The sequence below is a fragment of the Eleutherodactylus coqui genome, chromosome 13 (genome assembly GCF_035609145.1).
Source record: "Eleutherodactylus coqui strain aEleCoq1 chromosome 13, aEleCoq1.hap1, whole genome shotgun sequence".
Lineage (NCBI taxonomy): Eukaryota > Metazoa > Chordata > Amphibia > Anura > Eleutherodactylidae > Eleutherodactylus > Eleutherodactylus coqui.
Genome location: NC_089849.1, coordinates 36,142,624 through 36,156,081, shown reverse-complemented (window position 1 = coordinate 36,156,081; position 13,458 = coordinate 36,142,624). Strand labels below are relative to the sequence as shown.

General features: G+C 43.3%; 1 protein-coding gene across 1 annotated transcript in view; it reads right to left on the bottom strand.

The window, feature by feature from the left end:
* LOC136588674 (inactive phospholipase C-like protein 2) overlaps window positions 1-13,458 on the bottom strand; it is a 102,804-nt gene that overhangs the window by 70,151 nt on the left and 19,195 nt on the right. The gene's annotated exons all lie outside the window — the stretch shown is intronic.

Genomic DNA, 13,458 nt, shown 5'->3' with positions numbered 1-13,458 from the left:
GTAACATATATAATGGTTTCCATCATGTCTCTCCTCTCCATTCTCTCCTCCTATAACATATATACGGTATCCATCATGCCTCCTTTCTCCCTCCTCTCCTCCTGTAACATATATAAAGGTTTCCATAATGTCCCCCCTCTCCCCCTGTAACATATATAAAGGTTTCCATCATGTCCCCCATATCCCTTCTCTCCTCCTGTAACATATATAAAGGTGTCCATCATGTCCCCTCTCCCTTCTCTCCTCCTGTAACACATATAAAGGTTTCCATCATGTCACCCCTCTCCCTTCTCTCCTCCTGTAACACATATAAAGGTTTCCATCATGTCACCCCTCTCCATTATTTCCCTCCTGTAACATATTTAAACGTTTCCATCATGTCCCCTCTCCCTTCTTTCCTCCTGTAACATATTTAAACGTTTCCATCATATCCCTCTCTCCCTTACTTCCCTCCTGTAACATATATAAAGGTGTCCATCATGTCCCTCCTTTTACTTCTCTCCTCCTGTAACATATATAAAGGTTTCCATCATGTCCCCTCTCCCTTCTCTCCTCCTGTAACACGTATAAAGGTTTCCATCATGTCGTCCCTCTCCCTTACTTCCCTCCTGTAACATATATAAAGGTTTCAATCATGTCCTCCCTCTGTCTCCCTTCTCTCCTCCTGTAACATATATAAAGGTTTCCATCATGTCCTCCCTCTCCCTTCTCTCCTCCTGTAACATATATAAAGGTTTCCATCATGTCCTTCCTCTCCCTTCTCTCCTCCTGTAACATATATAAAGGTTTCATCATGTCCCCCTCTCCCTTCTATCCTCCTGTAGCATATATAAATGTTTCTATCATGTCTTTTCTCTCCCTTCCCTTTTTAAAATTATTTTCTGCCGCCATCTTCTGCACACAATAGCTTTTTATTTTTCTGTCAACATAGATGTTTTTGCAGAACGTCCATAGTTTGCATTGGTACCATTTTGGAATATACGCAACTTTTTGATCGCTTTTTATTGCATTTTTTCTTGGAGACAGGGTGACCTAAAAAGCGCATTTCTGGCGTTGTTTTTTTTTCCTGGCGAAGTTCCATCTTGGGGATAAATAATACGTTGCTTTGATATGTTTAATCCTTTTATTAATTTTGAAGATATAACATAAATACAGAATTCAAAAGTAGTAATTACAATTAACTGTAGCAGTGTTGCCAAAGGGCCAGTTATTTTATATTCAAGATAGGACTGCAAGCTGGGGGTGAGAGTCCATATAATCCAAGAGGTCCTCTGCTTGTATAGAAATTCCAAGTCAGAATTGAGATCCCTTCAGAAGTGTTTACTTAACTTTTCTCCTTAGGGAGAGCAACTTGTATAAAAGGCTTGTATAAAAGGTCTGACTTTGACTTGAAGGAATGCTGCCTTTACTTAACTTTTAACTCTGAGTGACTGTGTTATGTGGGTTGTTCAGAGAATGGCTTGCGAGTACCAGGACACTGCTGGAATTTACGGACGCAGCAATACCAAATCCGTATTTTTCTTTTATTATTTATATTCTTTTATTATAAATATGGCAAAAGGTTTTTTTTTTTACTTTCATTACTTTTTTTAATAATTGGTAAAACTTAATTGATCTTATTTTTACTTTTTTTTGTCCCCAGGGAGAACAACTAGCAATGCTTTGATCCCTCTTGCTATGTCATTACATCATTATGCGATCGAGTGGGCATTCTATCAGGCCACTCCGCAGGGATGGCTTGATAGGCACTCTGCCATGACAGCCCTGGAGCCTTTCAGAAGGCCCCCAGCTACCATGACACCCTCACGGCTCCCTGTGACCTCATTGTGAGGTGCTGTATGGGACTCCCAAACATCGCTCGGAGGATTTAAATGCTGCTGACAGAATTGACAGCGGCATTTAAAGGGTTAACAGGTCCGATGAGCAGTACGGCTCATCGGAGCTGTTGCCGCCTGTAATAAAAGACCGGTCTCCATAGTGCCAGCTCTAGTGTTACCCTAGACATATTTACTGGTAGTTGCCATCAGACTTTTCTGATAATATATTGCTTTAAAATGAAGAGCATCAATATAGTAAAAAAAATAATTCTTTCCAAAGCTTCTTTGTTATTTGATGGATTCATCTTCATCCAGGCAGAAATTTCCCATGAGTTGTATCAGTTGGGAAGTTGTAAGCAAACAATTACATAACTTGTTAGAAGTTATCATCTGGCTTAAGGAACACTGATAGATTTCCTGGAATGTAACAAGTTGTCTTCCATCCAATGTAAAGAAATGCACTGCTGGTCATGTGTGAAATTTACACAAGCAAGACAGAAACACAAGCCTTGTCCACGATCTCATACTGTATACCATTTTATATGCAGTTCGAATACATGCCCAAAGTAAAGCATTGTGGCAAATCACTTATTTGGGAAAAGTTAAAGAGCATAACTGACTGGTGAAGAAATTAGGCCCGAGGTGGACAAAGTAGGAGCCAATCAGACCATTCCAGAAGCCAGTCTTGCATATTTAATAACCAGAGCAGGGCAATAAAATCTATAGAAAACGTGACAAAAAGGTCAGGCGGCAGCAGTAAAGTCTTAGTACCAGATGCCTTGCTCTTGGGATTTGTCCACCATTGACTTGGCCAAGTAGTAGAACTCATCGTCCCCATATACATTGAAGTAGTCACTGATGAATTTCTTGGGCTACAGAGTATCAAGCTCCGATGATGTATTGATATTTGCCATACTGGAACACATGCCATTTTTCTTAGAAGGAAACACAGTGATGATAATTATGGGCAGTCAAGGATCTTGCACGCAGAGCAGCTCCGTAAATGAGCCGTCCAGTCTGAGAGAAGTCTCAGCCATTTACGTTAATTCTGTGCTCACAAACAAGACCGCACTTATCAAAGTCATCACTGCCACAAACGTAGAAAATTATTAAAGGCATCGGAGCATAGAAAATGAGGTAACATTTAATATAGATGTGCAAACAATCCCAACATATCGAGCAGAAAAGCAATAAATGACGTCTCTCTCAGCAGGGAACATTCACTAGTCTGGTGCCTGAAATTAATCGCAGATTCTCCTATAATAAAAGCTCTAGTGGTAACAGAAGGTTCTTACCAAGAAAAAGTCAATGTTCAGCGCTACAAAAACAGGTGGACAATGATTCTAAATAATAGTATAACCGAATACAATGAAGATGGATGGAAGAGCTGGAGTACATAGACGCACAACTGGAAACGGTCTTAATTGAATCCATGCTACATAAGGCATCATTCACGTAAGCGTTCTAGTATTCCATCTTAGCGGTTCTGTCATAGGAACAGGAAAACGTGATGCCAGCCGGGGATGGAACCGTCACAAAATGAAAACGAACAGTGCCTGACAGACTTCACTGACTATAAATGGGGCCATTCGGACTCCCATAATGTCATTTGGCATTTTCCCAGACAAAATACTCCAGCATGCTGCCCGATTTAGTACCGGATTTGAGCCAGAGGCCTTCAACGCAGATGTGAACTCAGCCTTACCCCACACAGTTCATTCTTCCACGTTACTTTTTAGGTTGACATGGAAGGACCACCGTGAACAATGAGGACCAATTTCCAGAGGACCGGACAAATCACGAGAGCAGATGGAATCAGAGCAGATTCGGGAGTGCATCTTTCTTCGTTACGTGTTTCGTTTGCGAACTGCTCACTTCCCAGTGATTCTTCTACACAAACCTGCTTCACTGAGCAAGACCTGCCTCTAGCCTGGTTCTGGATGACGGGCTGTCTTGACTAGCAATATATGCAAGAACATGTGAGCCTCTTTCCTTTCGGGCCGGGACAGGAAGGCTTTCACCGTTTCTCAGTTCCTGAGCTTTTTAAGTTCTAAGATCTGGCAGATCAGGGAGGTACTTGTAAACAAAAACAACATACAACAGCAGGATTTGTGCAGGTTGGCAAATGATCATCCAAATTTGGCAGCTTATGTCATATTTGTATTTTCAGCCAACAAACAAAACAAATCCAACAACATAAATGGTCAAAATTAGCCATTTTGGAAAACATTTATTTTATGTGTATGGGGGCAGTTTTAGGAAACAATGCAGTAAATGTTCAAATCTTGATTCTGTATTTCCAAAAGTTGGAATGCAAGTATAAGGCTGCATTCCCACGAACATATATCGCTCGGTTTTCACGCCGAGCCGATATACGTCGTCCTCATGTGCAGGGGGGGGGGGGAGGATGGAAGAGCCAGGAGCAGGAACTGAGCTCGCGCCCCCTCTCCGCCCCTCTGCACTATTTGCAATGGGGAGAGGCGGGACGGGGCGGGGCTAATTCTCGTAACTTAGCCCCGCCCCCGTCCCCTTTCATTGCAAATAGTGCAGAGGGGCGGAGAGGAGGCAGTTCCTGCTCCTGGCTCTTCCATCCTCCCCCCCCCCTGTACATGAGGACGACGTATATCGGCTCGGCGTGAAAACCGAGCCGTTATACGTTCGTCTGAATGCAGCCTAAGGAACTACTAAGCTCATACTAGGACTTAATGACTCAGCAATTGTTTGCCCTCCAACATAATGCCTAAAAGAAGAAAAGAGCAATGCTCCCCTCAAGCTAATTGCTCATCCCATGATTAATTATACACTATCCTACCAAAAATGATCGGACACCTGAGCAATAATTAAAGTAGTATATTAGAATGGGAGCAGCATGATGGTAATTTCGGCAAATTTACATGTTAATATACTTAGGTGGGTCTACTTTGTCCCAAACAACATCAGATACCCTCAACAGCATACTTTTTACTAACATCTCATACACTTCAGCTGGTGTTTCCCTGTATTCATCTCTCAAACTTCTCTCAAAGAAGATGGATGCTGTACATATTTCCTGACCCAACATTCTAGTTTGTCCCATAGATGTCCAGTAGGCTTCAGGTTGGGATTCTGAGCAGGCAGGTCCAATCGTTGAAGATCCATATTCTCAAATCAATGTAAAACAGCGTTGGATTTGTGACAAAGCGCGTTGTCTTGTTGGAAGTATTACTGACCAATGCCACAGTATTGCCAGATTGTCACAGTACATTGTTGTCTAGAATGTCAAGGTACACCTTTGTGTTCATGTTTCTTGTCACTACAACCAACAGAGGCCATGCCACGTAAAACATCGCCTGACCATAACGTAACCTCTGCCATACTTAACTGTTGGCACAACACACTCAGGTTAAAGGGGTTTCCTCCACACCCAGGTACATCCATCTAATTTGAAGATAAAGTAGAATGGTTTGTCCCTCCATAGAACATTCTTCCATTGCTCAGCTGTCCAATGACGATGCTCCTTGCACCATTGTACATGGCCTGAGGAATTGTGCTTCATGAGAGACGGCTTGTGTGCAGCGCCATAATCCATACATCCAATAGCATGCAGTTCCTGTTACAAACTATGGACGACACCTCTAAGGGTCTGAATTAGAGATGAGCGAGCACCCAAATGCTCAGGTCTGCGTTATTAGAATTGAGCTTTTAGTAAAATTCGAGAGCTTTACTCGAGTAACGAACCCCATTGACTACAATGGGAGACTCGAGCATTTTTGTATGTGGAACACTGGGTCCCGAGCTTTTTTTTTTTTTTCTTGGTTCGTGTGTGTGTTCTCTCTTTCTCTCTCTCCCTCTCTCTCCCCCTTCCTGCCACACAAAAAATTTTCAAATGACGTGCGCTGCATCACGGCAGGGAGGGGCCAAAACAGGCACATCACAGCAGGGAGGAGCCAAAAGCTGGGGCGGGGTCGAACATGATTTGATGCTCGTTCGAGTAACAAGCACCATCGAGTACGCTAATGCTCGAACGAGCATCAAGCTCGACAGAGTATGTTCGCTCAACTCTAGTCTGAATGTTATATAGCATGGTTTAGGACACGTAACATGCTAATAAGACACGATCCATTCTACTGATCAGGGTATCCAAATACTTTTGATAGTATAGTGGACTATGCCGAGGAAGTGAGAATACTTGGAAGAAAAGTATACCAAGTTTGAAAAGAAAACTTTCAGTCTAGCAGGCAGCATTCTGTGGTGGGATGTGGTCAAGGACTCGGTCATGGGTAAAGCCCAGCAGTTATTTATGTTACATAGAACATTAAAGCCAGCCAAAAACGTAACGAGATAGAACCAATAATTAGCCCGGATAAATCATTCCATTTAGTGTACTATCAAATGAGGAACAATCGCCGTGAGGAGCAGTGGACGTTCCGACTATGGATTTTCAGTAGATGAACAACCCTATATGAAGCATGAGGATTAATAGTTTCATTTCTTAATTGTCTCATTAATTTGATACAGCTATTTCCTGATTAAACATCATTTTACCAAAACACAATTACTACGGTCAGATAATTCAGGAGGGAGTAACATGAAAGTGCGACAGCGACACGAGGAACAGGAGCCTTTCTTCTCTATTGAGAGTGGCCAATCTACTGGAGATTATTTGACAGTTTCTGTCTGTTCTGTTACAGAGATACAATCCCCCTTCTGCATAGAAATTAGTGAGTCATTACTGACTCAGCCAGCGACACTTATCTGCACCAGCGAGTGGCTGCACGTCTCATAAGGAACAGCTACAGAAGAGGCACAAATATGATGATACACTATATACATACGGTACACCAATATAGGGGACACTAAGCTAGGAGAATAACTACTAATTTAGTCCCTTGGTTGGGATTGGATTATTTTAATCACTCCTCTGACTCAAAGTCAAAACATTAAAAAACGTCCTTCCAGACTGGATTCACAGTTTTAGTTTTCTTTTTAGACAAAGTCAGCAGTGGATTCAGAAGTATATAAAGGCAGACTTAGACCTTATTCCGACTGCCATGTTTTTGGTGTACATGCTTTCTCTACATTACACGGACAGAACAAGAACCCATTATAGCCTACGAGGCTAAACACCCGAGTGCTTTTCCACATAGACCGATAGTGTGAAGAAAGAAATTGCTGCATATCCTCACCTCTTTGGTATCACAGACGTGAATAGGATATGCACTTTGCAATATTCACTGTCCTTGTAGATCGGATGTCCATGCGCTGTCCGATGCAAATGCACCAATCACATACAGCTATCTGAATTTGCCCTTACACTTTTTTTCCCCGTTTTGTAGGCACTCCCGTGTCTAAGGGCTCTTTCACACAAGCCTATATCAGCCGTGCTTTCACGGCCCGTCGATATACGCTGCCCATCTGATGATTTGGTTTAAAATACATCAGTTCTTTCGGCCGGAATACGCTCTCATAGACTTTTATGGGAGCTGCCGGAGTAGGGATGTGGGAGGGAGTTTAGCTGCATGTCTGCTAAACTCTCACCCACTTCCCTCCTTCTCTTGCCGGCTTGTTGGAATGGGAGGGGGGTGGGATGGGGCAGGAGCTAGTTGCTAAGCTCCCGCCTCCTCCCATTGCTGGCAGCCGACAAGGGGCGGAGAGGGGGCGGGAGCTTAGCACACTACCTCCCATCCCATCCCCCTTCCGAGAGCCAGCGGAAAAGGGGAGGCAGTTTAGCAGAGCTAAACTGTCTCGGCCCCCCCTGACGGCTTTCCCGGGCGCGATGTATACTTGCCGGACCCGGGCTGTCTGAACAGGCACAAACGAGAGATGCAGCCGTGACTTGGTCACAGCTGTCTTTCGTTTACGCGATTTTCGGTCGTGCTGTGGCCATGACACGGCCGCCTGAAAATCGTCTATGCTCGTGTGAGTCCAGTTTATATGCCCTCTATAAGATTAGCAAATATACGGTTTGTACAGAAATCGGCAGAAATTTGAGGCAGGTGTTGAAAAATGCTGCAAAATAAGAATTCTTCTAGAAATAGTGCTAGGGTTGTTGTCCTGTTGCAGAATAAATTTGGAGCCAATTAGACACCTCCCTGGTGGTATTTCATGATGGATAAGTTTCTGCCTGTATCTATCGGCATTGAGGACACCATTAAATCTGACCAAATCCCCAACTCCATTTTCTGAAAAGCAGCCCAAAACCTGCAAGGAACCTCCCCCCATGCTTCACTCCTACCTGCAGACACTCATTATTGTACTGCTCTCCTCGATGCTTCACTGCTACCTGCAGACACTCATTTTTGTACCGCTCTCCAGCTCTTTGGCAAATAAACTGCATACTATTACAGCAAAATATTTCACATTTTGAGTCATCAGTCCAGAGCACCTGCTGCTATTTTTCTGCACTCCAATTCCTATGTTTTTATGCACAATTGAGTCGCTTGGCCTTGTTTCTACATCGAAAATAGGTCTTTATGGCTGTAGTTTTTCCATTAAAGGAGTTTTCTGGCATTGGTTGCAGTGGGGAAGACGAGATGTGTTTAACCCTTTCCAATCCACTGTCTGACCTCTGAAGACATTATGATTTAAGGCTGTATCGCTCCGATGTTGGAAGACATTCGTCGGGGTTCTCTTACTGTATATTGCCAGCCTCTCTGCTGTTGGAGCCTATCCAACGAGTCACCTCATGCAGTACTGGCTTTAGCCAGCATATAGCGCCGTTGTAGAATGGAAGAAAAAGAGCAAGCCCCCTAGGAAAACCAGGATACGAATTGGATTGGAAAGGGTTAAAATAAAATAATTTAAAAAAACATACTCGTTTCTGGCGGAAACCTACACCCACCGCTGACGGCCGCCATTCCGGTCTCTGTTTATATGTGCAGCAACAATGGGTTGTTTACTCATCTAAACACTGCAGCCAATGGGAGATTGGCCAGGACATCACCAGTGACATCTCATTAACCTGCCTCAAGGCTTCTACATTAGAAGCCCACGTGGCTAGTTTATGGGACGTCACCAGGCCTTTGGGCCCTCCATCCCAGGTGTATCTAACTCATTAGCGTTGAATGCTGTCTGCTGGCATGTCACCAGTAGACATAGCCCAGATGTCCCCAGTGTCAAGATAGGAAAGTTGTTAGTTTCTCTTCCCTTAGCATATTTCTACTTCTGCATCTCTGAGATGAATTTACTATGATAGAAGTATTACAGCCCAAAGATATCTATGGCTGATTTCATATTTAATTCCTTCTAAAGTGCATCTGCAACACACTTTGATTCATATTAGAAATTTTATTAGCACATGACACAGCTGCCACTAATCTGGGAAAAAGGTGACACATGTTCTCTTCACCGATCGGTGTAAAGTTTTTGAGTATCACTAAATGTTTTTTGGTCCTCTAGAACAGGGGTTCCTAACTCCAGTCCTCAGGGACCACCAACAGGTCATGTTTTCAGGATATGTTATGGTAAGAACACCTGTGGCAATGTCTGAGGCACCGACAATAATTACATCTGAGGAAATCCTGAAAACATGACCTGTTGGTGGTCCCTGAGGACTGGAGTTGGGGAACACTGCTCTAGAACATGGCTGTCAGTGCCCAAACTAAACATGGATTTTTCGCTGAAGACAACCTGGTTCCAGGTTTGTCGTGCACGATACCACTGCAAACAGAGGTGATGGTGGGTAGGTGGCAAGGGAAGTACATGTAATGGGAGCCATGAGACTAAATTTCCTCATCCAAGAGCCTGGAAATGGTTCCAACAGACTCAGGGGGGTAACGATGGCGTCACCTGTTTCTGGATGGCAGACAAAGAAACAGTTGGAGCTGCTCGTACTTGTCTGAGGATCAGATGATCTTCTCTACTGGTGGTATGTCAAGAGCGTCCTGAGCCCGGTTGTCTTGGGTGTGTGCCCTCTGTTCTCAACACCTCTTAACAGTCTGGTCAGAATGGCCCAGGTTTCGAGCAATTTGTTGCTACCACAATCCAGCTTCTCACATTCCAATATTGGACCCCCTCTAAAACTCTATTAACTGGGTTAAAGTCTCTTCTCTGCGTCGTAGAGCCATCTAGTAGTCAACAAGCTCTACACAAGCGGAAAAAGAGGTCACTACACACAAGGAGCCTCCGAGAGCCACTTTTAGTGCCTCAGGTGGCAAGACCATTCATCTAATCACGCCACAACTCTAATCATTTACATATCTGCCTGAGATGTAACTGCATGCCCAGTTTTGTAGCAAAGAAACAACTAGTTGCTTGATTTTATTCTGACAAAGAGTGTACTTTTAAGTGGAATGGCTCTTAAAAGGGAATACGACATAAGAAAAGGACCTAGTGTACAAACTAATTTTTTATGTTAAACATTTTTTTGGTTGTTTTATAAAATTTTCAATGTCATAATCTGTATTTAAAAACAAAAATTCCAAAATCTTTTCGTTTTCACACTGGCCACTAAGCCTAATCACAGTATAACACTTACTGTTCTGCAGAAAAAACATTTCAGCAGGTAACGTATTATTGTCACACCCGGTTTTCCGATTGTGGCGTCTCTGGACCGTAAATACTTTATTAATATCTGTCTCACATTTCACTATACCCACTGGTCTTCACATTTGTTTGGAGTAGCTCCACCTCCTTTTACACATCCTTTGGACCTACATATACCCTGTTTCCATGAAAATAAGACCTACCCTGAAAATAACCCCTAACATGATTTTTAAATAGTGTCTATGCAGCTGTACATATAAAAAAGAAACATTTTGAAACAAAAATTAATATTAGACCTAATTTTCAGGGAAACACGGTAGATAACACAGGGTCCACCAATCACAATAAGTGATGATAACAGCTTGCTTTCTCCTCTCCTGACACAATAAGTTCTGCACAGAGCATGTGCACAACACTGTTCCATATAAGTCAATGGGGCAGCTCCTGTCTACTGCATCTATGGCCCATGAGGCTGCTGTAAGACACATCTCTAAATGCTACAGTGAGGCCCCCTGCACACGGGCAGAAATTTCGCGGCGGAATTTCCCACAGAATTTCTGCCCATGGTAGCTGCCATAGGATTGTGTTAGAAAACGCAATCCTATGCAGACGCCTGCGATTTGTCCGCGCGGAAAACAAATCGCAGCATGTTCTATTTCTGTGGCAAAATATTACCACATGTAACCAAAACTCAAGGAATGTTGCCTAGTCACTTATAATGAATTGTAACTGCCAAAAGGTAAAAACAAAACAACCAAAAAAAGAAAACGGTCTTACGATTTCCTGTAGACCAAAATGTTCATGGCATTCTGGCACAGTCAGTGACATACAGTGATGGTGACCTGGAATGACGACTATGCCTAGCATGCCCTGTCACACAACTAACGTACCCTATAGTTCTACTATGGAGCTGCTACCCTAATAAGGGCAACCCCGTCTCAGAGAAAATCCCTAGAATAAGTCACTCTTCTCAGTACTCCTAACAGATGAACCAGAGGTCCCTAAGCATTTGTCTGGTCTGCATACCAAACTCGTCAGGAGACATATGGTAGAGCGGCAGCACTCTTTAATGTGATGTGAATCACTACATAGTAACTCCAGTGAGATAGATGTTCAATGGTAGCAGTCAAATCACCAACATGCCACCTGCCCATGGCATGATATATGCAAGTGGCGTGTCTGTGACTTGACAGCTGTCATTGAACACATGTATCACCAAAGTTACGGTGCTGTGATTTCCTTCACACTAAAGAGGATTGCCATGGGGCGTATGTGCATAGCTCAAAGAGGAGGACACTCTTCACGTGAGCTCTGTACCTACTGCTTCTGCTCATCAGCTCAATAGCAATGAAAACACCATTAAAGTATGCCTAGACATGCTCGGAGAGGAAGAAAACGGGATCTACCATTCCCAGGGCAAACCGTACAGCAGGTCTTCTGCGCTGACCCAGCTTCAAACATGGCAGCCTACTAGGCCACGAGTCTATAATAGCTTATAGGAACTTGTGCTGCTCCACTGATTTCAAGCCTTGCAAGGATGTATCGCAAACATACAGTGGATGTTTCGTGAGAAGCTTTCACAGACCATTGCTGAATTTATCTGGCAGGTACAAGATTTAGGCAAGAGGGTCTCTGACGTGGGAACTAAGGCAGATGAACTTGTTGACGGTTTAGAGGCCGATAAACAAGATATTGCAGATAACAGTCATCGGTTAGAGGTGTTAGAATTAAAAATAGAGGACTTAGAGAACAGTTCCAGCAAGGGGAACATTTAAATAAGAGGCTTCTAGAATTTACCACCACCCTTAAAGAGACAGTAAGCTCTTTATTTTAAGCTTTACTCCCACAAATCCCAGACGAGCTACCCCCGTTTAGACTGCATACACAGTGGGCTGACTAAACCTCAGAGACCAGAAGTGCCTAGAGACATTATTTTATGTTTACAGTACTCGGAGATTAGAAATCCATTATTTTCAGCTACCAGGAGCCTTATGATGCTACCAAGGTATGCCCCCCATCTGTGCATCTATCTGCAGATCTGGCACCTTCCACATTGATTGGCAGAAGACCAATGCGCCCTATTACTCCGGCCCTCCAAATGGCACAACTTATGTATTGCTAGGGCCATCCGTTCGCCTTTTCCTTTCAGATTAATTCTTATCTTTATATGGTGAAAAAATGTGCAAGAAGCCCAAGCTGCACTCCAACAGGAAGGCCCTTGCTGGGAAGCGGTAGCTGCTCTTCCACCGAGATCTGCCCGCCCATCCAAGACCCGACTCCCTGCTAAATCCTCAACCAAGCTTTCATCCCCCGTACCCTCTGATCAGAATTCAGAGGGCACCTGAGTGCCTATATGGACTCCCACTTATTATACTTTCAGTAAGCCCACTTTCTGACCCTTATGATAAGATCATCTCAGGTGCCGTTCTACTATCAATATACATTCATGTAAGCATTACCTGGCTATGGGTACCCCTACTAGTCCAATTTTGTGACTCTATAGAAGGTTATGTTATGAACCTTCTCATCCTCTTTAGACTGGCTTGTATGCGGTCTGGACTATCATGCCTTAGACCTTCTCGGCAGTTGAGTGGTATACCCTTCCATCAATACTGCTCTTCCTCTTTGGTACTTTACTTTGCTTTGTAGTATCTTATTTTGCTCTTATTCTTGCAGAACTGTTTTATATTCTTTGAACATGTTCTACGTTTGTGTTTACAGTGTGGGACTCCATTCCCTTTTTTACCAGCATCTGTGCACTGCTTGAGAATTTACACTATAACCCCCTGATTTGGTGTGGCAACTTTAATTTGATAGTAAATGGCATGTTGGACACATCTTATATGGCGCCTCTACAGCGTACAGGAGCCAAATAGCGCTTTATTATGTAACACTTAAAGGCCCTTTAATTAGCTGATGCCAAGAGGGAACATAATGGGTCTCTATGGTGTTATTCATATTCTCCCCCCTCTCACCATTATTCTACTAGGCTTGAATACTCATTAACACTCACACCCTTCACAATTTGCTTTACGCCAGTCGTGTGCATTGTTTATGGTCAGATCACGACTCAGTCTTTGCAGAGTTTAATTTTGTAGCTCATCATACTTTCCCATTTGAATGGCGGCTAAACGAATCCTTAATCCCTTAAAGGACATGGCCTATTTTGGCCTAAAGG